The 24,533-nt window shown below is 54.7% G+C and overlaps 17 non-coding genes and 9 pseudogenes across 17 annotated transcripts; all 26 read left to right on the top strand.

The window, feature by feature from the left end:
• Nucleotides 1–201: 201 nt before the first annotated feature.
• LOC126134281 (5S ribosomal RNA) lies at nucleotides 202–320 on the top strand. The gene has a single exon (XR_007527685.1). It is a non-coding gene; the product is annotated as a 5S ribosomal RNA (ribosomal RNA).
• Nucleotides 321–1,176: 856 nt separating this feature from the next.
• LOC126134280 (5S ribosomal RNA) lies at nucleotides 1,177–1,295 on the top strand. Its single transcript, XR_007527684.1, has one exon. It is a non-coding gene; the product is annotated as a 5S ribosomal RNA (ribosomal RNA).
• Nucleotides 1,296–2,148: 853 nt separating this feature from the next.
• Nucleotides 2,149–2,267, top strand: LOC126134279 (5S ribosomal RNA). The gene has a single exon (XR_007527683.1). It is a non-coding gene; the product is annotated as a 5S ribosomal RNA (ribosomal RNA).
• Nucleotides 2,268–3,111: 844 nt separating this feature from the next.
• LOC126134277 (5S ribosomal RNA) lies at nucleotides 3,112–3,230 on the top strand. Its single transcript, XR_007527682.1, has one exon. It is a non-coding gene; the product is annotated as a 5S ribosomal RNA (ribosomal RNA).
• Nucleotides 3,231–4,084: 854 nt separating this feature from the next.
• On the top strand, nucleotides 4,085–4,203 carry LOC126134276 (5S ribosomal RNA). The gene has a single exon (XR_007527681.1). It is a non-coding gene; the product is annotated as a 5S ribosomal RNA (ribosomal RNA).
• An 853-nt stretch (nucleotides 4,204–5,056) lies between these two features.
• LOC126134304 (5S ribosomal RNA) lies at nucleotides 5,057–5,176 on the top strand (annotated as a pseudogene).
• An 842-nt stretch (nucleotides 5,177–6,018) lies between these two features.
• On the top strand, nucleotides 6,019–6,137 carry LOC126134274 (5S ribosomal RNA). The gene has a single exon (XR_007527679.1). It is a non-coding gene; the product is annotated as a 5S ribosomal RNA (ribosomal RNA).
• Nucleotides 6,138–6,991: 854 nt separating this feature from the next.
• Nucleotides 6,992–7,110, top strand: LOC126134273 (5S ribosomal RNA). Its single transcript, XR_007527678.1, has one exon. It is a non-coding gene; the product is annotated as a 5S ribosomal RNA (ribosomal RNA).
• Nucleotides 7,111–7,965: 855 nt separating this feature from the next.
• LOC126134272 (5S ribosomal RNA) lies at nucleotides 7,966–8,084 on the top strand. The gene has a single exon (XR_007527677.1). It is a non-coding gene; the product is annotated as a 5S ribosomal RNA (ribosomal RNA).
• An 853-nt stretch (nucleotides 8,085–8,937) lies between these two features.
• LOC126134324 (5S ribosomal RNA) lies at nucleotides 8,938–9,057 on the top strand (annotated as a pseudogene).
• Nucleotides 9,058–9,899: 842 nt separating this feature from the next.
• Nucleotides 9,900–10,018, top strand: LOC126134271 (5S ribosomal RNA). Its single transcript, XR_007527676.1, has one exon. It is a non-coding gene; the product is annotated as a 5S ribosomal RNA (ribosomal RNA).
• Nucleotides 10,019–10,872: 854 nt separating this feature from the next.
• On the top strand, nucleotides 10,873–10,992 carry LOC126134323 (5S ribosomal RNA; annotated as a pseudogene).
• An 841-nt stretch (nucleotides 10,993–11,833) lies between these two features.
• On the top strand, nucleotides 11,834–11,952 carry LOC126134270 (5S ribosomal RNA). Its single transcript, XR_007527675.1, has one exon. It is a non-coding gene; the product is annotated as a 5S ribosomal RNA (ribosomal RNA).
• An 854-nt stretch (nucleotides 11,953–12,806) lies between these two features.
• LOC126134321 (5S ribosomal RNA) lies at nucleotides 12,807–12,926 on the top strand (annotated as a pseudogene).
• An 852-nt stretch (nucleotides 12,927–13,778) lies between these two features.
• On the top strand, nucleotides 13,779–13,898 carry LOC126134320 (5S ribosomal RNA; annotated as a pseudogene).
• An 842-nt stretch (nucleotides 13,899–14,740) lies between these two features.
• LOC126134269 (5S ribosomal RNA) lies at nucleotides 14,741–14,859 on the top strand. The gene has a single exon (XR_007527674.1). It is a non-coding gene; the product is annotated as a 5S ribosomal RNA (ribosomal RNA).
• Nucleotides 14,860–15,713: 854 nt separating this feature from the next.
• Nucleotides 15,714–15,833, top strand: LOC126134319 (5S ribosomal RNA; annotated as a pseudogene).
• Nucleotides 15,834–16,592: 759 nt separating this feature from the next.
• On the top strand, nucleotides 16,593–16,711 carry LOC126134268 (5S ribosomal RNA). Its single transcript, XR_007527673.1, has one exon. It is a non-coding gene; the product is annotated as a 5S ribosomal RNA (ribosomal RNA).
• An 854-nt stretch (nucleotides 16,712–17,565) lies between these two features.
• On the top strand, nucleotides 17,566–17,685 carry LOC126134317 (5S ribosomal RNA; annotated as a pseudogene).
• An 842-nt stretch (nucleotides 17,686–18,527) lies between these two features.
• Nucleotides 18,528–18,646, top strand: LOC126134266 (5S ribosomal RNA). The gene has a single exon (XR_007527672.1). It is a non-coding gene; the product is annotated as a 5S ribosomal RNA (ribosomal RNA).
• Nucleotides 18,647–19,499: 853 nt separating this feature from the next.
• On the top strand, nucleotides 19,500–19,618 carry LOC126134265 (5S ribosomal RNA). The gene has a single exon (XR_007527671.1). It is a non-coding gene; the product is annotated as a 5S ribosomal RNA (ribosomal RNA).
• Nucleotides 19,619–20,472: 854 nt separating this feature from the next.
• On the top strand, nucleotides 20,473–20,592 carry LOC126134316 (5S ribosomal RNA; annotated as a pseudogene).
• An 842-nt stretch (nucleotides 20,593–21,434) lies between these two features.
• On the top strand, nucleotides 21,435–21,553 carry LOC126134264 (5S ribosomal RNA). The gene has a single exon (XR_007527670.1). It is a non-coding gene; the product is annotated as a 5S ribosomal RNA (ribosomal RNA).
• Nucleotides 21,554–22,406: 853 nt separating this feature from the next.
• LOC126134297 (5S ribosomal RNA) lies at nucleotides 22,407–22,525 on the top strand. Its single transcript, XR_007527700.1, has one exon. It is a non-coding gene; the product is annotated as a 5S ribosomal RNA (ribosomal RNA).
• An 854-nt stretch (nucleotides 22,526–23,379) lies between these two features.
• LOC126134328 (5S ribosomal RNA) lies at nucleotides 23,380–23,499 on the top strand (annotated as a pseudogene).
• An 842-nt stretch (nucleotides 23,500–24,341) lies between these two features.
• LOC126134262 (5S ribosomal RNA) lies at nucleotides 24,342–24,460 on the top strand. Its single transcript, XR_007527668.1, has one exon. It is a non-coding gene; the product is annotated as a 5S ribosomal RNA (ribosomal RNA).
• The last annotated feature ends 73 nt before the right edge of the window (nucleotides 24,461–24,533 follow it).

The raw sequence follows: 24,533 nt of genomic DNA, 5'->3' as shown, positions 1-24,533 counted from the left end.
TGCGTCTCACACACGCGGCGGTGCGCCCGCCAATTCGGCCGTCACTCTGCTGGGACGCCGGGCGCGCCTCCCCGCGCCGTCCTCGAGGAACTGGCGGTTGCGGAAGGAAGCGCTTTCGTCAAATGCGGCCGAAAACTAACATTTTGTGTGTTGGGAGAAAAGCCGAACGCGAATTCTGCCGTGCTCCTACATTAGATGAGCGCCAACGGCGATACCATGATGAATACACCGGTTCTCGTCCGATCACCGAAGTTAAGCATCATCGGGCCCTGCTAGTACTTGGATGGGTGACCGCCTGGGAAACCCGGGTGCTGTTGGCTCCCTTCCTGTTTTTTTTTTTTTTTGTTATGTCGCCAGCCCAATTTTCAAACTACCTTTCTGTTGTGACAAAGATGCTTCCTTAAACCGTTTAAACTACTGTAATGGTACGATAATGCAGTAATTAACTCAGTTTGAGGGAGAATGTGCTAACCAAGTTTGCCAAGAAGACTTTGAAAACGACAAAACAGTACGAATTGGCAGGTGATTTCTGAAATACGTCACCGCCTATTGTTGTGTAGGAATGTAGAGTTCCAAATTTGATTTGTAACCACGAATTTATTCCTTAGTCGTCTCGTCTCGTCTCGTCTCGTCTCGTCCCGCAGACGTTTTTCGTGCTTGCGCTGTCATATGGACCACGACCCGAGCGGCAGCGAGCGGCAGTCGAGCAAAGTCGGGACAAGTCGGGACGGGGACAGGGACAGGGATAGGAATGGTGCGAATGCACTGCAAACTACGCAGACACCTGGTGTGAGGCGCGGCGAGGCGAGGCGAGGCGAGGCGAGGAAGCCCACATCGCTACCAGTGGGCCCTCCAGCACGACACTGCCACACCCCGCACAGGCCCTCCGCTGAACACCAGGGACAAGATGCGTCCTCCGCTAGTGTCGAAGGCTGAACGCGCCCAGCGAATGACAGGGGGTGCAACGAGCAGCAGTGCGTCTCACACACGCGGCGGTGCGCCCGCCAATTCGGCCGTCACTCTGCTGGGACGCCGGGCGCGCCTCCCCGCGCCGTCCTCGAGGAACTGGCGGTTGCGGAAGGAAGCGCTTTCGTCAAATGCGGCCGAAAACTAACATTTTGTGTGTTGGGAGAAAAGCCGAACGCGAATTCTGCCGTGCTCCTACATTAGATGAGCGCCAACGGCGATACCATGATGAATACACCGGTTCTCGTCCGATCACCGAAGTTAAGCATCATCGGGCCCTGCTAGTACTTGGATGGGTGACCGCCTGGGAAACCCGGGTGCTGTTGGCTCCCTTCCTGTTTTTTTTTTTTGTTATGTCGCCAGCCCAATTTTCAAACTACCTTTCTGTTGTGACAAAGATGCTTCCTTAAACCGTTTAAACTACTGTAATGGTACGATAATGCAGTAATTAACTCAGTTTGAGGGAGAATGTGCTAACCAAGTTTGCCAAGAAGACTTTGAAAACGACAAAACAGTACGAATTGGCAGGTGATTTCTGAAATACGTCACCGCCTATTGTTGTGTAGGAATGTAGAGTTCCAAATTTGATTTGTAACCACGAATTTATTCCTTAGTCGTCTCGTCTCGTCTCGTCTCGTCTCGTCCCGCAGACGTTTTTCGTGCTTGCGCTGTCATATGGACCACGACCCGAGCGGCAGCGAGCGGCAGTCGAGCAAAGTCGGGACAAGTCGGGACGGGGACAGGGACAGGGATAGGAATGGTGCGAATGCACTGCAAACTACGCAGACACCTGGTGTGAGGCGCGGCGAGGCGAGGCGAGGCGAGGCGAGGAAGCCCACATCGCTACCAGTGGGCCCTCCAGCACGACACTGCCACACCCCGCACAGGCCCTCCGCTGAACACCAGGGACAAGATGCGTCCTCCGCTAGTGTCGAAGGCTGAACGCGCCCAGCGAATGACAGGGGGTGCAACGAGCAGCAGTGCGTCTCACACACGCGGCGGTGCGCCCGCCAATTCGGCCGTCACTCTGCTGGGACGCCGGGCGCGCCTCCCCGCGCCGTCCTCGAGGAACTGGCGGTTGCGGAAGGAAGCGCTTTCGTCAAATGCGGCCGAAAACTAACATTTTGTGTGTTGGGAGAAAAGCCGAACGCGAATTCTGCCGTGCTCCTACATTAGATGAGCGCCAACGGCGATACCATGATGAATACACCGGTTCTCGTCCGATCACCGAAGTTAAGCATCATCGGGCCCTGCTAGTACTTGGATGGGTGACCGCCTGGGAAACCCGGGTGCTGTTGGCTCCCTTCCTGTTTTTTTTTTTTTGTTATGTCGCCAGCCCAATTTTCAAACTACCTTTCTGTTGTGACAAAGATGCTTCCTTAAACCGTTTAAACTACTGTAATGGTACGATAATGCAGTAATTAACTCAGTTTGAGGGAGAATGTGCTAACCAAGTTTGCCAAGAAGACTTTGAAAACGACAAAACAGTACGAATTGGCAGGTGATTTCTGAAATACGTCACCGCCTATTGTTGTGTAGGAATGTAGAGTTCCAAATTTGATTTGTAACCACGAATTTATTCCTTAGTCGTCTCGTCTCGTCTCGTCTCGTCTCGTCCCGCAGACGTTTTTCGTGCTTGCGCTGTCATATGGACCACGACCCGAGCGGCAGCGAGCGGCAGTCGAGCAAAGTCGGGACAAGTCGGGACGGGGACAGGGACAGGGATAGGAATGGTGCGAATGCACTGCAAACTACGCAGACACCTGGTGTGAGGCGCGGCGAGGCGAGGCGAGGAAGCCCACATCGCTACCAGTGGGCCCTCCAGCACGACACTGCCACACCCCGCACAGGCCCTCCGCTGAACACCAGGGACAAGATGCGTCCTCCGCTAGTGTCGAAGGCTGAACGCGCCCAGCGAATGACAGGGGGTGCAACGAGCAGCAGTGCGTCTCACACACGCGGCGGTGCGCCCGCCAATTCGGCCGTCACTCTGCTGGGACGCCGGGCGCGCCTCCCCGCGCCGTCCTCGAGGAACTGGCGGTTGCGGAAGGAAGCGCTTTCGTCAAATGCGGCCGAAAACTAACATTTTGTGTGTTGGGAGAAAAGCCGAACGCGAATTCTGCCGTGCTCCTACATTAGATGAGCGCCAACGGCGATACCATGATGAATACACCGGTTCTCGTCCGATCACCGAAGTTAAGCATCATCGGGCCCTGCTAGTACTTGGATGGGTGACCGCCTGGGAAACCCGGGTGCTGTTGGCTCCCTTCCTGTTTTTTTTTTTTTGTTATGTCGCCAGCCCAATTTTCAAACTACCTTTCTGTTGTGACAAAGATGCTTCCTTAAACCGTTTAAACTACTGTAATGGTACGATAATGCAGTAATTAACTCAGTTTGAGGGAGAATGTGCTAACCAAGTTTGCCAAGAAGACTTTGAAAACGACAAAACAGTACGAATTGGCAGGTGATTTCTGAAATACGTCACCGCCTATTGTTGTGTAGGAATGTAGAGTTCCAAATTTGATTTGTAACCACGAATTTATTCCTTAGTCGTCTCGTCTCGTCTCGTCTCGTCTCGTCCCGCAGACGTTTTTCGTGCTTGCGCTGTCATATGGACCACGACCCGAGCGGCAGCGAGCGGCAGTCGAGCAAAGTCGGGACAAGTCGGGACGGGGACAGGGACAGGGATAGGAATGGTGCGAATGCACTGCAAACTACGCAGACACCTGGTGTGAGGCGCGGCGAGGCGAGGCGAGGCGAGGCGAGGAAGCCCACATCGCTACCAGTGGGCCCTCCAGCACGACACTGCCACACCCCGCACAGGCCCTCCGCTGAACACCAGGGACAAGATGCGTCCTCCGCTAGTGTCGAAGGCTGAACGCGCCCAGCGAATGACAGGGGGTGCAACGAGCAGCAGTGCGTCTCACACACGCGGCGGTGCGCCCGCCAATTCGGCCGTCACTCTGCTGGGACGCCGGGCGCGCCTCCCCGCGCCGTCCTCGAGGAACTGGCGGTTGCGGAAGGAAGCGCTTTCGTCAAATGCGGCCGAAAACTAACATTTTGTGTGTTGGGAGAAAAGCCGAACGCGAATTCTGAAGTGCTCCTACATTAGATGAGCGCCAACGGCGATACCATGATGAATACACCGGTTCTCGTCCGATCACCGAAGTTAAGCATCATCGGGCCCTGCTAGTACTTGGATGGGTGACCGCCTGGGAAACCCGGGTGCTGTTGGCTCCCTTCCTGTTTTTTTTTTTTGTTATGTCGCCAGCCCAATTTTCAAACTACCTTTCTGTTGTGACAAAGATGCTTCCTTAAACCGTTTAAACTACTGTAATGGTACGATAATGCAGTAATTAACTCAGTTTGAGGGAGAATGTGCTAACCAAGTTTGCCAAGAAGACTTTGAAAACGACAAAACAGTACGAATTGGCAGGTGATTTCTGAAATACGTCACCGCCTATTGTTGTGTAGGAATGTAGAGTTCCAAATTTGATTTGTAACCACGAATTTATTCCTTAGTCGTCTCGTCTCGTCTCGTCTCGTCTCGTCCCGCAGACGTTTTTCGTGCTTGCGCTGTCATATGGACCACGACCCGAGCGGCAGCGAGCGGCAGTCGAGCAAAGTCGGGACAAGTCGGGACGGGGACAGGGACAGGGATAGGAATGGTGCGAATGCACTGCAAACTACGCAGACACCTGGTGTGAGGCGCGGCGAGGCGAGGCGAGGCGAGGCGAGGAAGCCCACATCGCTACCAGTGGGCCCTCCAGCACGACACTGCCACACCCCGCACAGGCCCTCCGCTGAACACCAGGGACAAGATGCGTCCTCCGCTAGTGTCGAAGGCTGAACGCGCCCAGCGAATGACAGGGGGTGCAACGAGCAGCAGTGCGTCTCACACACGCGGCGGTGCGCCCGCCAATTCGGCCGTCACTCTGCTGGGACGCCGGGCGCGCCTCCCCGCGCCGTCCTCGAGGAACTGGCGGTTGCGGAAGGAAGCGCTTTCGTCAAATGCGGCCGAAAACTAACATTTTGTGTGTTGGGAGAAAAGCCGAACGCGAATTCTGCCGTGCTCCTACATTAGATGAGCGCCAACGGCCATACCATGATGAATACACCGGTTCTCGTCCGATCACCGAAGTTAAGCATCATCATGCCCGGCTAGTACTTGGATGGGTGACCGCCTGGGTTAACCCGGGTGCTGTTGGCTCCCTTCCCGTTTTTTTTTTTGTTATGTTGCCAGCCCAATTTTCAAACTACGTTTCTGTTGTGACAAAGATGCTTACTTAAGCCTTTTAAACTACTGTAATGGTACGAAAATGCAGTAATTAACTCAGTTTGAGGGAGAATGTGCTAACCAAGTTTGCCAAGAAGACTTTGAAAACGACAAAACAGTACGAATTGGCAGGTGATTTCTGAAATACGTCACCGCCTATTGTTGTGTAGGAATGTAGAGTTCCAAATTTGATTTGTAACCACGAATTTATTCCTTAGTCGTCTCGTCTCGTCTCGTCTCGTCTCGTCCCGCAGACGTTTTTCGTGCTTGCGCTGTCATATGGACCACGACCCGAGCGGCAGCGAGCGGCAGTCGAGCAAAGTCGGGACAAGTCGGGACGGGGACAGGGACAGGGATAGGAATGGTGCGAATGCACTGCAAACTACGCAGACACCTGGTGTGAGGCGCGGCGAGGCGAGGCGAGGAAGCCCACATCGCTACCAGTGGGCCCTCCAGCACGACACTGCCACACCCCGCACAGGCCCTCCGCTGAACACCAGGGACAAGATGCGTCCTCCGCTAGTGTCGAAGGCTGAACGCGCCCAGCGAATGACAGGGGGTGCAACGAGCAGCAGTGCGTCTCACACACGCGGCGGTGCGCCCGCCAATTCGGCCGTCACTCTGCTGGGACGCCGGGCGCGCCTCCCCGCGCCGTCCTCGAGGAACTGGCGGTTGCGGAAGGAAGCGCTTTCGTCAAATGCGGCCGAAAACTAACATTTTGTGTGTTGGGAGAAAAGCCGAACGCGAATTCTGCCGTGCTCCTACATTAGATGAGCGCCAACGGCGATACCATGATGAATACACCGGTTCTCGTCCGATCACCGAAGTTAAGCATCATCGGGCCCTGCTAGTACTTGGATGGGTGACCGCCTGGGAAACCCGGGTGCTGTTGGCTCCCTTCCTGTTTTTTTTTTTTTGTTATGTCGCCAGCCCAATTTTCAAACTACCTTTCTGTTGTGACAAAGATGCTTCCTTAAACCGTTTAAACTACTGTAATGGTACGATAATGCAGTAATTAACTCAGTTTGAGGGAGAATGTGCTAACCAAGTTTGCCAAGAAGACTTTGAAAACGACAAAACAGTACGAATTGGCAGGTGATTTCTGAAATACGTCACCGCCTATTGTTGTGTAGGAATGTAGAGTTCCAAATTTGATTTGTAACCACGAATTTATTCCTTAGTCGTCTCGTCTCGTCTCGTCTCGTCTCGTCCCGCAGACGTTTTTCGTGCTTGCGCTGTCATATGGACCACGACCCGAGCGGCAGCGAGCGGCAGTCGAGCAAAGTCGGGACAAGTCGGGACGGGGACAGGGACAGGGATAGGAATGGTGCGAATGCACTGCAAACTACGCAGACACCTGGTGTGAGGCGCGGCGAGGCGAGGCGAGGCGAGGCGAGGAAGCCCACATCGCTACCAGTGGGCCCTCCAGCACGACACTGCCACACCCCGCACAGGCCCTCCGCTGAACACCAGGGACAAGATGCGTCCTCCGCTAGTGTCGAAGGCTGAACGCGCCCAGCGAATGACAGGGGGTGCAACGAGCAGCAGTGCGTCTCACACACGCGGCGGTGCGCCCGCCAATTCGGCCGTCACTCTGCTGGGACGCCGGGCGCGCCTCCCCGCGCCGTCCTCGAGGAACTGGCGGTTGCGGAAGGAAGCGCTTTCGTCAAATGCGGCCGAAAACTAACATTTTGTGTGTTGGGAGAAAAGCCGAACGCGAATTCTGCCGTGCTCCTACATTAGATGAGCGCCAACGGCGATACCATGATGAATACACCGGTTCTCGTCCGATCACCGAAGTTAAGCATCATCGGGCCCTGCTAGTACTTGGATGGGTGACCGCCTGGGAAACCCGGGTGCTGTTGGCTCCCTTCCTGTTTTTTTTTTTTTTGTTATGTCGCCAGCCCAATTTTCAAACTACCTTTCTGTTGTGACAAAGATGCTTCCTTAAACCGTTTAAACTACTGTAATGGTACGATAATGCAGTAATTAACTCAGTTTGAGGGAGAATGTGCTAACCAAGTTTGCCAAGAAGACTTTGAAAACGACAAAACAGTACGAATTGGCAGGTGATTTCTGAAATACGTCACCGCCTATTGTTGTGTAGGAATGTAGAGTTCCAAATTTGATTTGTAACCACGAATTTATTCCTTAGTCGTCTCGTCTCGTCTCGTCTCGTCTCGTCCCGCAGACGTTTTTCGTGCTTGCGCTGTCATATGGACCACGACCCGAGCGGCAGCGAGCGGCAGTCGAGCAAAGTCGGGACAAGTCGGGACGGGGACAGGGACAGGGATAGGAATGGTGCGAATGCACTGCAAACTACGCAGACACCTGGTGTGAGGCGCGGCGAGGCGAGGCGAGGCGAGGCGAGGAAGCCCACATCGCTACCAGTGGGCCCTCCAGCACGACACTGCCACACCCCGCACAGGCCCTCCGCTGAACACCAGGGACAAGATGCGTCCTCCGCTAGTGTCGAAGGCTGAACGCGCCCAGCGAATGACAGGGGGTGCAACGAGCAGCAGTGCGTCTCACACACGCGGCGGTGCGCCCGCCAATTCGGCCGTCACTCTGCTGGGACGCCGGGCGCGCCTCCCCGCGCCGTCCTCGAGGAACTGGCGGTTGCGGAAGGAAGCGCTTTCGTCAAATGCGGCCGAAAACTAACATTTTGTGTGTTGGGAGAAAAGCCGAACGCGAATTCTGCCGTGCTCCTACATTAGATGAGCGCCAACGGCGATACCATGATGAATACACCGGTTCTCGTCCGATCACCGAAGTTAAGCATCATCGGGCCCTGCTAGTACTTGGATGGGTGACCGCCTGGGAAACCCGGGTGCTGTTGGCTCCCTTCCTGTTTTTTTTTTTTGTTATGTCGCCAGCCCAATTTTCAAACTACCTTTCTGTTGTGACAAAGATGCTTCCTTAAACCGTTTAAACTACTGTAATGGTACGATAATGCAGTAATTAACTCAGTTTGAGGGAGAATGTGCTAACCAAGTTTGCCAAGAAGACTTTGAAAACGACAAAACAGTACGAATTGGCAGGTGATTTCTGAAATACGTCACCGCCTATTGTTGTGTAGGAATGTAGAGTTCCAAATTTGATTTGTAACCACGAATTTATTCCTTAGTCGTCTCGTCTCGTCTCGTCTCGTCTCGTCCCGCAGACGTTTTTCGTGCTTGCGCTGTCATATGGACCACGACCCGAGCGGCAGCGAGCGGCAGTCGAGCAAAGTCGGGACAAGTCGGGACGGGGACAGGGACAGGGATAGGAATGGTGCGAATGCACTGCAAACTACGCAGACACCTGGTGTGAGGCGCGGCGAGGCGAGGCGAGGCGAGGCGAGGAAGCCCACATCGCTACCAGTGGGCCCTCCAGCACGACACTGCCACACCCCGCACAGGCCCTCCGCTGAACACCAGGGACAAGATGCGTCCTCCGCTAGTGTCGAAGGCTGAACGCGCCCAGCGAATGACAGGGGGTGCAACGAGCAGCAGTGCGTCTCACACACGCGGCGGTGCGCCCGCCAATTCGGCCGTCACTCTGCTGGGACGCCGGGCGCGCCTCCCCGCGCCGTCCTCGAGGAACTGGCGGTTGCGGAAGGAAGCGCTTTCGTCAAATGCGGCCGAAAACTAACATTTTGTGTGTTGGGAGAAAAGCCGAACGCGAATTCTGCCGTGCTCCTACATTAGATGAGCGCCAACGGCGATACCATGATGAATACACCGGTTCTCGTCCGATCACCGAAGTTAAGCATCATCATGCCCGGCTAGTACTTGGATGGGTGACCGCCTGGGTCAACCCGGGTGCTGTTGGCTCCCTTCCCGTTTTTTTTTTTGTTATGTTGCCAGCCCAATTTTCAAACTACGTTTCTGTTGTGACAAAGATGCTTACTTAAGCCTTTTAAACTACTGTAATGGTACGAAAATGCAGTAATTAACTCAGTTTGAGGGAGAATGTGCTAACCAAGTTTGCCAAGAAGACTTTGAAAACGACAAAACAGTACGAATTGGCAGGTGATTTCTGAAATACGTCACCGCCTATTGTTGTGTAGGAATGTAGAGTTCCAAATTTGATTTGTAACCACGAATTTATTCCTTAGTCGTCTCGTCTCGTCTCGTCTCGTCTCGTCCCGCAGACGTTTTTCGTGCTTGCGCTGTCATATGGACCACGACCCGAGCGGCAGCGAGCGGCAGTCGAGCAAAGTCGGGACAAGTCGGGACGGGGACAGGGACAGGGATAGGAATGGTGCGAATGCACTGCAAACTACGCAGACACCTGGTGTGAGGCGCGGCGAGGCGAGGCGAGGAAGCCCACATCGCTACCAGTGGGCCCTCCAGCACGACACTGCCACACCCCGCACAGGCCCTCCGCTGAACACCAGGGACAAGATGCGTCCTCCGCTAGTGTCGAAGGCTGAACGCGCCCAGCGAATGACAGGGGGTGCAACGAGCAGCAGTGCGTCTCACACACGCGGCGGTGCGCCCGCCAATTCGGCCGTCACTCTGCTGGGACGCCGGGCGCGCCTCCCCGCGCCGTCCTCGAGGAACTGGCGGTTGCGGAAGGAAGCGCTTTCGTCAAATGCGGCCGAAAACTAACATTTTGTGTGTTGGGAGAAAAGCCGAACGCGAATTCTGCCGTGCTCCTACATTAGATGAGCGCCAACGGCGATACCATGATGAATACACCGGTTCTCGTCCGATCACCGAAGTTAAGCATCATCGGGCCCTGCTAGTACTTGGATGGGTGACCGCCTGGGAAACCCGGGTGCTGTTGGCTCCCTTCCTGTTTTTTTTTTTTTGTTATGTCGCCAGCCCAATTTTCAAACTACCTTTCTGTTGTGACAAAGATGCTTCCTTAAACCGTTTAAACTACTGTAATGGTACGATAATGCAGTAATTAACTCAGTTTGAGGGAGAATGTGCTAACCAAGTTTGCCAAGAAGACTTTGAAAACGACAAAACAGTACGAATTGGCAGGTGATTTCTGAAATACGTCACCGCCTATTGTTGTGTAGGAATGTAGAGTTCCAAATTTGATTTGTAACCACGAATTTATTCCTTAGTCGTCTCGTCTCGTCTCGTCTCGTCTCGTCCCGCAGACGTTTTTCGTGCTTGCGCTGTCATATGGACCACGACCCGAGCGGCAGCGAGCGGCAGTCGAGCAAAGTCGGGACAAGTCGGGACGGGGACAGGGACAGGGATAGGAATGGTGCGAATGCACTGCAAACTACGCAGACACCTGGTGTGAGGCGCGGCGAGGCGAGGCGAGGCGAGGCGAGGAAGCCCACATCGCTACCAGTGGGCCCTCCAGCACGACACTGCCACACCCCGCACAGGCCCTCCGCTGAACACCAGGGACAAGATGCGTCCTCCGCTAGTGTCGAAGGCTGAACGCGCCCAGCGAATGACAGGGGGTGCAACGAGCAGCAGTGCGTCTCACACACGCGGCGGTGCGCCCGCCAATTCGGCCGTCACTCTGCTGGGACGCCGGGCGCGCCTCCCCGCGCCGTCCTCGAGGAACTGGCGGTTGCGGAAGGAAGCGCTTTCGTCAAATGCGGCCGAAAACTAACATTTTGTGTGTTGGGAGAAAAGCCGAACGCGAATTCTGCCGTGCTCCTACATTAGATGAGCGCCAACGGCGATACCATGATGAATACACCGGTTCTCGTCCGATCACCGAAGTTAAGCATCATCATGCCCGGCTAGTACTTGGATGGGTGACCGCCTGGGTCAACCCGGGTGCTGTTGGCTCCCTTCCCGTTTTTTTTTTGTTATGTTGCCAGCCCAATTTTCAAACTACGTTTCTGTTGTGACAAAGATGCTTACTTAAGCCTTTTAAACTACTGTAATGGTACGAAAATGCAGTAATTAACTCAGTTTGAGGGAGAATGTGCTAACCAAGTTTGCCAAGAAGACTTTGAAAACGACAAAACAGTACGAATTGGCAGGTGATTTCTGAAATACGTCACCGCCTATTGTTGTGTAGGAATGTAGAGTTCCAAATTTGATTTGTAACCACGAATTTATTCCTTAGTCGTCTCGTCTCGTCTCGTCTCGTCTCGTCCCGCAGACGTTTTTCGTGCTTGCGCTGTCATATGGACCACGACCCGAGCGGCAGCGAGCGGCAGTCGAGCAAAGTCGGGACAAGTCGGGACGGGGACAGGGACAGGGATAGGAATGGTGCGAATGCACTGCAAACTACGCAGACACCTGGTGTGAGGCGCGGCGAGGCGAGGCGAGGAAGCCCACATCGCTACCAGTGGGCCCTCCAGCACGACACTGCCACACCCCGCACAGGCCCTCCGCTGAACACCAGGGACAAGATGCGTCCTCCGCTAGTGTCGAAGGCTGAACGCGCCCAGCGAATGACAGGGGGTGCAACGAGCAGCAGTGCGTCTCACACACGCGGCGGTGCGCCCGCCAATTCGGCCGTCACTCTGCTGGGACGCCGGGCGCGCCTCCCCGCGCCGTCCTCGAGGAACTGGCGGTTGCGGAAGGAAGCGCTTTCGTCAAATGCGGCCGAAAACTAACATTTTGTGTGTTGGGAGAAAAGCCGAACGCGAATTCTGCCGTGCTCCTACATTAGATGAGCGCCAACGGCGATACCATGATGAATACACCGGTTCTCGTCCGATCACCGAAGTTAAGCATCATCGGGCCCTGCTAGTACTTGGATGGGTGACCGCCTGGGAAACCCGGGTGCTGTTGGCTCCCTTCCTGTTTTTTTTTTTTTGTTATGTCGCCAGCCCAATTTTCAAACTACCTTTCTGTTGTGACAAAGATGCTTCCTTAAACCGTTTAAACTACTGTAATGGTACGATAATGCAGTAATTAACTCAGTTTGAGGGAGAATGTGCTAACCAAGTTTGCCAAGAAGACTTTGAAAACGACAAAACAGTACGAATTGGCAGGTGATTTCTGAAATACGTCACCGCCTATTGTTGTGTAGGAATGTAGAGTTCCAAATTTGATTTGTAACCACGAATTTATTCCTTAGTCGTCTCGTCTCGTCTCGTCTCGTCTCGTCCCGCAGACGTTTTTCGTGCTTGCGCTGTCATATGGACCACGACCCGAGCGGCAGCGAGCGGCAGTCGAGCAAAGTCGGGACAAGTCGGGACGGGGACAGGGACAGGGATAGGAATGGTGCGAATGCACTGCAAACTACGCAGACACCTGGTGTGAGGCGCGGCGAGGCGAGGCGAGGCGAGGCGAGGAAGCCCACATCGCTACCAGTGGGCCCTCCAGCACGACACTGCCACACCCCGCACAGGCCCTCCGCTGAACACCAGGGACAAGATGCGTCCTCCGCTAGTGTCGAAGGCTGAACGCGCCCAGCGAATGACAGGGGGTGCAACGAGCAGCAGTGCGTCTCACACACGCGGCGGTGCGCCCGCCAATTCGGCCGTCACTCTGCTGGGACGCCGGGCGCGCCTCCCCGCGCCGTCCTCGAGGAACTGGCGGTTGCGGAAGGAAGCGCTTTCGTCAAATGCGGCCGAAAACTAACATTTTGTGTGTTGGGAGAAAAGCCGAACGCGAATTCTGCCGTGCTCCTACATTAGATGAGCGCCAACGGCGATACCATGATGAATACACCGGTTCTCGTCCGATCACCGAAGTTAAGCATCATCATGCCCGGCTAGTACTTGGATGGGTGACCGCCTGGGTCAACCCGGGTGCTGTTGGCTCCCTTCCCGTTTTTTTTTTTGTTATGTTGCCAGCCCAATTTTCAAACTACGTTTCTGTTGTGACAAAGATGCTTACTTAAGCCTTTTAAACTACTGTAATGGTACGAAAATGCAGTAATTAACTCAGTTTGAGGGAGAATGTGCTAACCAAGTTTGCCAAGAAGACTTTGAAAACGACAAAACAGTACGAATTGGCAGGTGATTTCTGAAATACGTCACCGCCTATTGTTGTGTAGGAATGTAGAGTTCCAAATTTGATTTGTAACCACGAATTTATTCCTTAGTCGTCTCGTCTCGTCTCGTCTCGTCTCGTCCCGCAGACGTTTTTCGTGCTTGCGCTGTCATATGGACCACGACCCGAGCGGCAGCGAGCGGCAGTCGAGCAAAGTCGGGACAAGTCGGGACGGGGACAGGGACAGGGATAGGAATGGTGCGAATGCACTGCAAACTACGCAGACACCTGGTGTGAGGCGCGGCGAGGCGAGGCGAGGCGAGGCGAGGAAGCCCACATCGCTACCAGTGGGCCCTCCAGCACGACACTGCCACACCCCGCACAGGCCCTCCGCTGAACACCAGGGACAAGATGCGTCCTCCGCTAGTGTCGAAGGCTGAACGCGCCCAGCGAATGACAGGGGGTGCAACGAGCAGCAGTGCGTCTCACACACGCGGCGGTGCGCCCGCCAATTCGGCCGTCACTCTGCTGGGACGCCGGGCGCGCCTCCCCGCGCCGTCCTCGAGGAACTGGCGGTTGCGGAAGGAAGCGCTTTCGTCAAATGCGGCCGAAAACTAACATTTTGTGTGTTGGGAGAAAAGCCGAACGCGAATTCTGCCGTGCTCCTACATTAGATGAGCGCCAACGGCGATACCATGATGAATACACCGGTTCTCGTCCGATCACCGAAGTTAAGCATCATCATGCCCGGCTAGTACTTGGATGGGTGACCGCCTGGGTCAACCCGGGTGCTGTTGGCTCCCTTCCCGTTTTTTTTTTTGTTATGTTGCCAGCCCAATTTTCAAACTACGTTTCTGTTGTGACAAAGATGCTTACTTAAGCCTTTTAAACTACTGTAATGGTACGAAAATGCAGTAATTAACTCAGTTTGAGGGAGAATGTGCTAACCAAGTTTGCCAAGAAGACTTTGAAAACGACAAAACAGTACGAATTGGCAGGTGATTTCTGAAATACGTCACCGCCTATTGTTGTGTAGGAATGTAGAGTTCCAAATTTGATTTGTAACCACGAATTTATTCCTTAGTCGTCTCGTCTCGTCTCGTCTCGTCTCGTCCCGCAGACGTTTTTCGTGCTTGCGCTGTCATATGGACCACGACCCGAGCGGCAGCGAGCGGCAGTCGAGCAAAGTCGGGACAAGTCGGGACGGGGACAGGGACAGGGATAGGAATGGTGCGAATGCACTGCAAACTACGCAGACACCTGGTGTGAGGCGCGGCGAGGCGAGGCGAGGAAGCCCACATCGCTACCAGTGGGCCCTCCAGCACGACACTGCCACACCCCGCACAGGCCCTCCGCTGAACACCAGGGACAAGATGCGTCCTCCGCTAGTGTCGAAGGCTGAACGCGCCCAGCGAATGACAGGGGGTGCAACGAGCAGCAGTGCGTCTCACACACGCGGCGGTGCGCCCGCCAATTCGGCCGTCACTCTGCTGGGACGCCGGGCGCGCCTCCCCGCGCCGTCCTCGAGGAACTGGCGGTTGCGGAAGGAAGCGCTTTCGTCAAATGCGGCCGAAAACTAACATTTTGTGTGTTGGGAGAAAAGCCGAACGCGAATTCTGCCGTGCTCCTACATTAGATGAGCGCCAACGGCGATACCATGATGAATACACCGGTTCTCGTCCGATCACCGAAGTTAAGCATCATCGGGCCCTGCTAGTACTTGGATGGGTGACCGCCTGGGAAACCCGGGTGCTGTTGGCTCCCTTCCTGTTTTTTTTTTTTTGTTATGTCGCCAGCCCAATTTTCAAACTACCTTTCTGTTGTGACAAAGATGCTTCCTTAAACCGTTTAAACTACTGTAATGGTACGATAATGCAGTAATTAACTCAGTTTGAGGGAGAATGTGCTAACCAAGTTTGCCAAGAAGACTTTGAAAACGACAAAACAGTACGAATTGGCAGGTGATTTCTGAAATACGTCACCGCCTATTGTTGTGTAGGAATGTAGAGTTCCAAATTTGATTTGTAACCACGAATTTATTCCTTAGTCGTCTCGTCTCGTCTCGTCTCGTCTCGTCCCGCAGACGTTTTTCGTGCTTGCGCTGTCATATGGACCACGACCCGAGCGGCAGCGAGCGGCAGTCGAGCAAAGTCGGGAGAAGTCGGGACGGGGACAGGGACAGGGATAGGAATGGTGCGAATGCACTGCAAACTACGCAGACACCTGGTGTGAGGCGCGGCGAGGCGAGGCGAGGCGAGGCGAGGAAGCCCACATCGCTACCAGTGGGCCCTCCAGCACGACACTGCCACACCCCGCACAGGCCCTCCGCTGAACACCAGGGACAAGATGCGTCCTCCGCTAGTGTCCAAGGCTGAACGCGCCCAGCGAATGACAGGGGGTGCAACGAGCAGCAGTGCGTCTCACACACGCGGCGGTGCGCCCGCCAATTCGGCCGTCACTCTGCTGGGACGCCGGGCGCGCCTCCCCGCGCCGTCCTCGAGGAACTGGCGGTTGCGGAAGGAAGCGCTTTCGTCAAATGCGGCCGAAAACTAACATTTTGTGTGTTGGGAGAAAAGCCGAACGCGAATTCTGCCGTGCTCCTACATTAGATGAGCGCCAACGGCGATACCATGATGAATACACCGGTTCTCGTCCGATCACCGAAGTTAAGCATCATCATGCCCGGCTAGTACTTGGATGGGTGACCGCCTGGGTCAACCCGGGTGCTGTTGGCTCCCTTCCCGTTTTTTTTTTTGTTATGTTGCCAGCCCAATTTTCAAACTACGTTTCTGTTGTGACAAAGATGCTTACTTAAGCCTTTTAAACTACTGTAATGGTACGAAAATGCAGTAATTAACTCAGTTTGAGGGAGAATGTGCTAACCAAGTTTGCCAAGAAGACTTTGAAAACGACAAAACAGTACGAATTGGCAGGTGATTTCTGAAATACGTCACCGCCTATTGTTGTGTAGGAATGTAGAGTTCCAAATTTGATTTGTAACCACGAATTTATTCCTTAGTCGTCTCGTCTCGTCTCGTCTCGTCTCGTCCCGCAGACGTTTTTCGTGCTTGCGCTGTCATATGGACCACGACCCGAGCGGCAGCGAGCGGCAGTCGAGCAAGGCGCGGCGAGGCGAGGCGAGGAAGCCCACATCGCTACCAGTGGGCCCTCCAGCACGACACTGCCACACCCCGCACAGGCCCTCCGCTGAACACCAGGGACAAGATGCGTCCTCCGCTAGTGTCGAAGGCTGAACGCGCCCAGCGAATGACAGGGGGTGCAACGAGCAGCAGTGCGTCTCACACACGCGGCGGTGCGCCCGCCAATTCGGCCGTCACTCTGCTGGGACGCCGGGCGCGCCTCCCCGCGCCGTCCTCGAGGAACTGGCGGTTGCGGAAGGAAGCGCTTTCGTCAAATGCGGCCGAAAACTAACATTTTGTGTGTTGGGAGAAAAGCCGAACGCGAATTCTGCCGTGCTCCTACATTAGATGAGCGCCAACGGCGATACCATGATGAATACACCGGTTCTCGTCCGATCACCGAAGTTAAGCATCATCGGGCCCTGCTAGTACTTGGATGGGTGACCGCCTGGGAAACCCGGGTGCTGTTGGCTCCCTTCCTGTTTTTTTTTTTTTGTTATGTCGCCAGCCCAATTTTCAAACTACCTTTCTGTTGTGACAAAGATGCTTCCTTAAACCGTTTAAACTACTGTAATGGTACGATAATGCAGTAATTAACTCAGTTTGAGGGAGAATGTGCTAACCAAGTTTGCCAAGAAGACTTTGAAAACGACAAAACAGTACGAATTGGCAGGTGATTTCTGAAATACGTCACCGCCTATTGTTGTGTAGGAATGTAGAGTTCCAAATTTGATTTGTAACCACGAATTTATTCCTTAGTCGTCTCGTCTCGTCTCGTCTCGTCTCGTCCCGCAGACGTTTTTCGTGCTTGCGCTGTCATATGGACCACGACCCGAGCGGCAGCGAGCGGCAGTCGAGCAAAGTCGGGACAAGTCGGGACGGGGACAGGGACAGGGATAGGAATGGTGCGAATGCACTGCAAACTACGCAGACACCTGGTGTGAGGCGCGGCGAGGCGAGGCGAGGCGAGGCGAGGAAGCCCACATCGCTACCAGTGGGCCCTCCAGCACGACACTGCCACACCCCGCACAGGCCCTCCGCTGAACACCAGGGACAAGATGCGTCCTCCGCTAGTGTCGAAGGCTGAACGCGCCCAGCGAATGACAGGGGGTGCAACGAGCAGCAGTGCGTCTCACACACGCGGCGGTGCGCCCGCCAATTCGGCCGTCACTCTGCTGGGACGCCGGGCGCGCCTCCCCGCGCCGTCCTCGAGGAACTGGCGGTTGCGGAAGGAAGCGCTTTCGTCAAATGCGGCCGAAAACTAACATTTTGTGTGTTGGGAGAAAAGCCGAACGCGAATTCTGCCGTGCTCCTACATTAGATGAGCGCCAACGGCGATACCATGATGAATACACCGGTTCTCGTCCGATCACCGAAGTTAAGCATCATCATGCCCGGCTAGTACTTGGATGGGTGACCGCCTGGGTCAACCCGGGTGCTGTTGGCTCCCTTCCCGTTTTTTTTTTTGTTATGTTGCCAGCCCAATTTTCAAACTACGTTTCTGTTGTGACAAAGATGCTTACTTAAGCCTTTTAAACTACTGTAATGGTACGAAAATGCAGTAATTAACTCAGTTTGAGGGAGAATGTGCTAACCAAGTTTGCCAAGAAGACTTTGAAAACGACAAAACAGTACGAATTGGCAGGTGATTTCTGAAATACGTCACCGCCTATTGTTGTGTAGGAATGTAGAGTTCCAAATTTGATTTGTAACCACGAATTTATTCCTTAGTCGTCTCGTCTCGTCTCGTCTCGTCTCGTCCCGCAGACGTTTTTCGTGCTTGCGCTGTCATATGGACCACGACCCGAGCGGCAGCGAGCGGCAGTCGAGCAAAGTCGGGACAAGTCGGGACGGGGACAGGGACAGGGATAGGAATGGTGCGAATGCACTGCAAACTACGCAGACACCTGGTGTGAGGCGCGGCGAGGCGAGGCGTGGAAGCCCACATCGCTACCAGTGGGCCCTCCAGCACGACACTGCCACACCCCGCACAGGCCCTCCGCTGAACACCAGGGACAAGATGCGTCCTCCGCTAGTGTCGAAGGCTGAACGCGCCCAGCGAATGACAGGGGGTGCAACGAGCAGCAGTGCGTCTCACACACGCGGCGGTGCGCCCGCCAATTCGGCCGTCACTCTGCTGGGACGCCGGGCGCGCCTCCCCGCGCCGTCCTCGAGGAACTGGCGGTTGCGGAAGGAAGCGCTTTCGTCAAATGCGGCCGAAAACTAACATTTTGTGTGTTGGGAGAAAAGCCGAACGCGAATTCTGCCGTGCTCCTACATTAGATGAGCGCCAACGGCGATACCATGATGAATACACCGGTTCTCGTCCGATCACCGAAGTTAAGCATCATCGGGCCCTGCTAGTACTTGGATGGGTGACCGCCTGGGAAACCCGGGTGCTGTTGGCTCCCTTCCTGTTTTTTTTTTTTGTTATGTCGCCAGCCCAATTTTCAAACTACCTTTCTGTTGTGACAAAGATGCTTCCTTAAACCGTTTAAACTACTGTAATGGTACGATAATGCAGTAATTAACTCAGTTTGAGGGAGAATGTGCTAACCAAGTTTGCCAAGAAGACTTTGAAAACGACAAAACAGTACGAATTGGCAGGTGATTTCTGAAATACGTCACCGCCTATTGTTGTGTAGGAATGTAGAGTTCCAAATTTGATTTGTAACCACGAATTTATTCCTTAGTCGTCTCGTCTCGTCTCGTCTCGTCTCGTCCCGCAGACGTTTTTCGTGCTTGCGCTGTCATATGGACCACGACCCGAGCGGCAGCGAGCGGCAGTCGAGCAAAGTCGGGAGAAGTCGGGACGGGGACAGGGACAGGGATAGGAATGGTGCGAATGCACTGCAAACTACGCAGACACCTGGTGTGAGGCGCGGCGAGGCGAGGCGAGGCGAGGCGAGGAAGCCCACATCGCTACCAGTGGGCCCTCCAGCACGACACTGCCACACCCCGCACAGGCCCTCCGCTGAACACCAGGGACAAGATGCGTCCTCCGCTAGTGTCGAAGGCTGAACGCGCCCAGCGAATGACAGGGGGTGCAACGAGCAGCAGTGCGTCTCACACACGCGGCGGTGCGCCCGCCAATTCGGCCGTCACTCTGCTGGGACGCCGGGCGCGCCTCCCCGCGCCGTCCTCGAGGAACTGGCGGTTGCGGAAGGAAGCGCTTTCGTCAAATGCGGCCGAAAACTAACATTTTGTGTGTTGGGAGAAAAGCCGAACGCGAATTCTGCCGTGCTCCTACATTAGATGAGCGCCAACGGCGATACCATGATGAATACACCGGTTCTCGTCCGATCACCGAAGTTAAGCATCATCGGGCCCTGCTAGTACTTGGATGGGTGACCGCCTGGGAAACCCGGGTGCTGTTGGCTCCCTTCCTGTTTTTTTTTTTTTGTTATGTCGCCAGCCCAATTTTCAAACTACCTTTCTGTTGTGACAAAGATGCTTCCTTAAACCGTTTAAACTACTGTAATGGTACGATAATGCAGTAATTAACTCAGTTTGAGGGAGAATGTGCTAACCAAGTTTGCCAAGAAGACTTTGAAAACGACAAAACAGTACGAATTGGCAGGTGATTTCTGAAATACGTCACCGCCTATTGTTGTGTAGGAATGTAGAGTTCCAAATTTGATTTGTAACCACGAATTTATTCCTTAGTCGTCTCGTCTCGTCTCGTCTCGTCTCGTCCCGCAGACGTTTTTCGTGCTTGCGCTGTCATATGGACCACGACCCGAGCGGCAGCGAGCGGCAGTCGAGCAAAGTCGGGACAAGTCGGGACGGGGACAGGGACAGGGATAGGAATGGTGCGAATGCACTGCAAACTACGCAGACACCTGGTGTGAGGCGCGGCGAGGCGAGGCGAGGCGAGGCGAGGAAGCCCACATCGCTACCAGTGGGCCCTCCAGCACGACACTGCCACACCCCGCACAGGCCCTCCGCTGAACACCAGGGACAAGATGCGTCCTCCGCTAGTGTCGAAGGCTGAACGCGCCCAGCGAATGACAGGGGGTGCAACGAGCAGCAGTGCGTCTCACACACGCGGCGGTGCGCCCGCCAATTCGGCCGTCACTCTGCTGGGACGCCGGGCGCGCCTCCCCGCGCCGTCCTCGAGGAACTGGCGGTTGCGGAAGGAAGCGCTTTCGTCAAATGCGGCCGAAAACTAACATTTTGTGTGTTGGGAGAAAAGCCGAACGCGAATTCTGCCGTGCTCCTACATTAGATGAGCGCCAACGGCGATACCATGATGAATACACCGGTTCTCGTCCGATCACCGAAGTTAAGCATCATCATGCCCGGCTAGTACTTGGATGGGTGACCGCCTGGGTCAACCCGGGTGCTGTTGGCTCCCTTCCCGTTTTTTTTTTTGTTATGTTGCCAGCCCAATTTTCAAACTACGTTTCTGTTGTGACAAAGATGCTTACTTAAGCCTTTTAAACTACTGTAATGGTACGAAAATGCAGTAATTAACTCAGTTTGAGGGAGAATGTGCTAACCAAGTTTGCCAAGAAGACTTTGAAAACGACAAAACAGTACGAATTGGCAGGTGATTTCTGAAATACGTCACCGCCTATTGTTGTGTAGGAATGTAGAGTTCCAAATTTGATTTGTAACCACGAATTTATTCCTTAGTCGTCTCGTCTCGTCTCGTCTCGTCTCGTCCCGCAGACGTTTTTCGTGCTTGCGCTGTCATATGGACCACGACCCGAGCGGCAGCGAGCGGCAGTCGAGCAAAGTCGGGACAAGTCGGGACGGGGACAGGGACAGGGATAGGAATGGTGCGAATGCACTGCAAACTACGCAGACACCTGGTGTGAGGCGCGGCGAGGCGAGGCGAGGAAGCCCACATCGCTACCAGTGGGCCCTCCAGCACGACACTGCCACACCCCGCACAGGCCCTCCGCTGAACACCAGGGACAAGATGCGTCCTCCGCTAGTGTCGAAGGCTGAACGCGCCCAGCGAATGACAGGGGGTGCAACGAGCAGCAGTGCGTCTCACACACGCGGCGGTGCGCCCGCCAATTCGGCCGTCACTCTGCTGGGACGCCGGGCGCGCCTCCCCGCGCCGTCCTCGAGGAACTGGCGGTTGCGGAAGGAAGCGCTTTCGTCAAATGCGGCCGAAAACTAACATTTTGTGTGTTGGGAGAAAAGCCGAACGCGAATTCTGCCGTGCTCCTACATTAGATGAGCGCCAACGGCGATACCATGATGAATACACCGGTTCTCGTCCGATCACCGAAGTTAAGCATCATCGGGCCCTGCTAGTACTTGGATGGGTGACCGCCTGGGAAACCCGGGTGCTGTTGGCTCCCTTCCTGTTTTTTTTTTTTGTTATGTCGCCAGCCCAATTTTCAAACTACCTTTCTGTTGTGACAAAGATGCTTCCTTAAACCGTTTAAACTACTGTAATGGTACGATAATGCAGTAATTAACTCAGTTTGAGGGAGAATGTGCTAACCAAGTTTGCCAAGAAGACTTTGAAAACGACAAAACAGTACGAATTGGCAGGTGATTTCTGAAATACGTCACCGCCTATTGTTGTGTAGGAATGTAGAGTTCCAAATTTGATTTGTAACCACGAATTTATTCCTTAGTCGTCTCGTCTCGTCTCGTCTCGTCTCGTCCCGCAGACGTTTTTCGTGCTTGCGCTGTCATATGGACCACGACCCGAGCGGCAGCGAGCGGCAGTCGAGCAAAGTCGGGACAAGTCGGGACGGGGACAGGGACAGGGATAGGAATGGTGCGAATGCACTGCAAACTACGCAGACACCTGGTGTGAGGCGCGGCGAGGCGAGGCGAGGCGAGGCGAGGAAGCCCACATCGCTACCAGTGGGCCCTCCAGCACGACACTGCCACACCCCGCACAGGCCCTCCGCTGAACACCAGGGACAAGATGCGTCCTCCGCTAGTGTCGAAGGCTGAACGCGCCCAGCGAATGACAGGGGGTGCAACGAGCAGCAGTGCGTCTCACACACGCGGCGGTGCGCCCGCCAATTCGGCCGTCACTCTGCTGGGACGCCGGGCGCGCCTCCCCGCGCCGTCCTCGAGGAACTGGCGGTTGCGGAAGGAAGCGCTTTCGTCAAATGCGGCCGAAAACTAACATTTTGTGTGTTGGGAGAAAAGCCGAACGCGAATTCTGCCGTGCTCCTACATTAGATGAGCGCCAACGGCGATACCATGATGAATACACCGGTTCTCGTCCGATCACCGAAGTTAAGCATCATCGGGCCCTGCCAGTACTTGGATGGGTGACCGCCTGGGAAACCCGGGTGCTGTTGGCTCCCTTCCTGTTTTTTTTTTTTTGTTATGTCGCCAGCCCAATTTTCAAACTACCTTTCTGTTGTGACAAAGATGCTTCCTTAAACCGTTTAAACTACTGTAATGGTACGATAATGCAGTAATTAACTCAGTTTGAGGGAGAATGTGCTAACCAAGTTTGCCAAGAAGACTTTGAAAACGACAAAACAGTACGAATCGGCAGGTGATTTCTGAAATACGTCACCGCCTATTGTTGTGTAGGAATGTAGAGTTCCAAATTTGATTTGTAACCACGAATTTATTCCTTAGTCGTCTCGTCTCGTCTCGTCTCGTCTCGTCCCGCAGACGTTTTTCGTGCTTGCGCTGTCATATGGACCACGACCCGAGCGGCAGCGAGCGGCAGTCGAGCAAAGTCGGGACAAGTCGGGACGGGGACAGGGACAGGGATAGGAATGGTGCGAATGCACTGCAAACTACGCAGACACCTGGTGTGAGGCGCGGCGAGGCGAGGCGAGGCGAGGCGAGGAAGCCCACATCGCTACCAGTGGGCCCTCCAGCACGACACTGCCACACCCCGCACAGGCCCTCCGCTGAACACCAGGGACAAGATGCGTCCTCCGCTAGTGTCGAAGGCTGAACGCGCCCAGCGAATGACAGGGGGTGCAACGAGCAGCAGTGCGTCTCACACACGCGGCGGTGCGCCCGCCAATTCGGCCGTCACTCTGCTGGGACGCCGGGCGCGCCTCCCCGCGCCGTCCTCGAGGAACTGGCGGTTGCGGAAGGAAGCGCTTTCGTCAAATGCGGCCGAAAACTAACATTTTGTGTGTTGGGAGAAAAGCCGAACGCGAATTCTGCCGTGCTCCTACATTAGATGAGCGCCAACGGCGATACCATGATGTATACACCGGTTCTCGTCCGATCACCGAAGTTAAGCATCATCATGCCCGGCTAGTACTTGGATGGGTGACCGCCTGGGTCAACCCGGGTGCTGTTGGCTCCCTTCCCGTTTTTTTTTTTGTTATGTTGCCAGCCCAATTTTCAAACTACGTTTCTGTTGTGACAAAGATGCTTACTTAAGCCTTTTAAACTACTGTAATGGTACGAAAATGCAGTAATTAACTCAGTTTGAGGGAGAATGTGCTAACCAAGTTTGCCAAGAAGACTTTGAAAACGACAAAACAGTACGAATTGGCAGGTGATTTCTGAAATACGTCACCGCCTATTGTTGTGTAGGAATGTAGAGTTCCAAATTTGATTTGTAACCACGAATTTATTCCTTAGTCGTCTCGTCTCGTCTCGTCTCGTCTCGTCCCGCAGACGTTTTTCGTGCTTGCGCTGTCATATGGACCACGACCCGAGCGGCAGCGAGCGGCAGTCGAGCAAAGTCGGGACAAGTCGGGACGGGGACAGGGACAGGGATAGGAATGGTGCGAATGCACTGCAAACTACGCAGACACCTGGTGTGAGGCGCGGCGAGGCGAGGCGAGGAAGCCCACATCGCTACCAGTGGGCCCTCCAGCACGACACTGCCACACCCCGCACAGGCCCTCCGCTGAACACCAGGGACAAGATGCGTCCTCCGCTAGTGTCGAAGGCTGAACGCGCCCAGCGAATGACAGGGGGTGCAACGAGCAGCAGTGCGTCTCACACACGCGGCGGTGCGCCCGCCAATTCGGCCGTCACTCTGCTGGGACGCCGGGCGCGCCTCCCCGCGCCGTCCTCGAGGAACTGGCGGTTGCGGAAGGAAGCGCTTTCGTCAAATGCGGCCGAAAACTAACATTTTGTGTGTTGGGAGAAAAGCCGAACGCGAATTCTGCCGTGCTCCTACATTAGATGAGCGCCAACGGCGATACCATGATGAATACACCGGTTCTCGTCCGATCACCGAAGTTAAGCATCATCGGGCCCTGCTAGTACTTGGATGGGTGACCGCCTGGGAAACCCGGGTGCTGTTGGCTCCCTTCCTGTTTTTTTTTTTTTGTTATGTCGCCAGCCCAATTTTCAAACTACCTTTCTGTTGTGACAAAGATG

The sequence above is a fragment of the Schistocerca cancellata genome, unplaced genomic scaffold (genome assembly GCF_023864275.1).
Source record: "Schistocerca cancellata isolate TAMUIC-IGC-003103 unplaced genomic scaffold, iqSchCanc2.1 HiC_scaffold_601, whole genome shotgun sequence".
In the NCBI taxonomy this organism is placed as follows: domain Eukaryota; kingdom Metazoa; phylum Arthropoda; class Insecta; order Orthoptera; family Acrididae; genus Schistocerca; species Schistocerca cancellata.
Note: the sequence above shows the minus strand (reverse complement) of the source record. Positions and strands in the feature narration are given on the sequence as shown.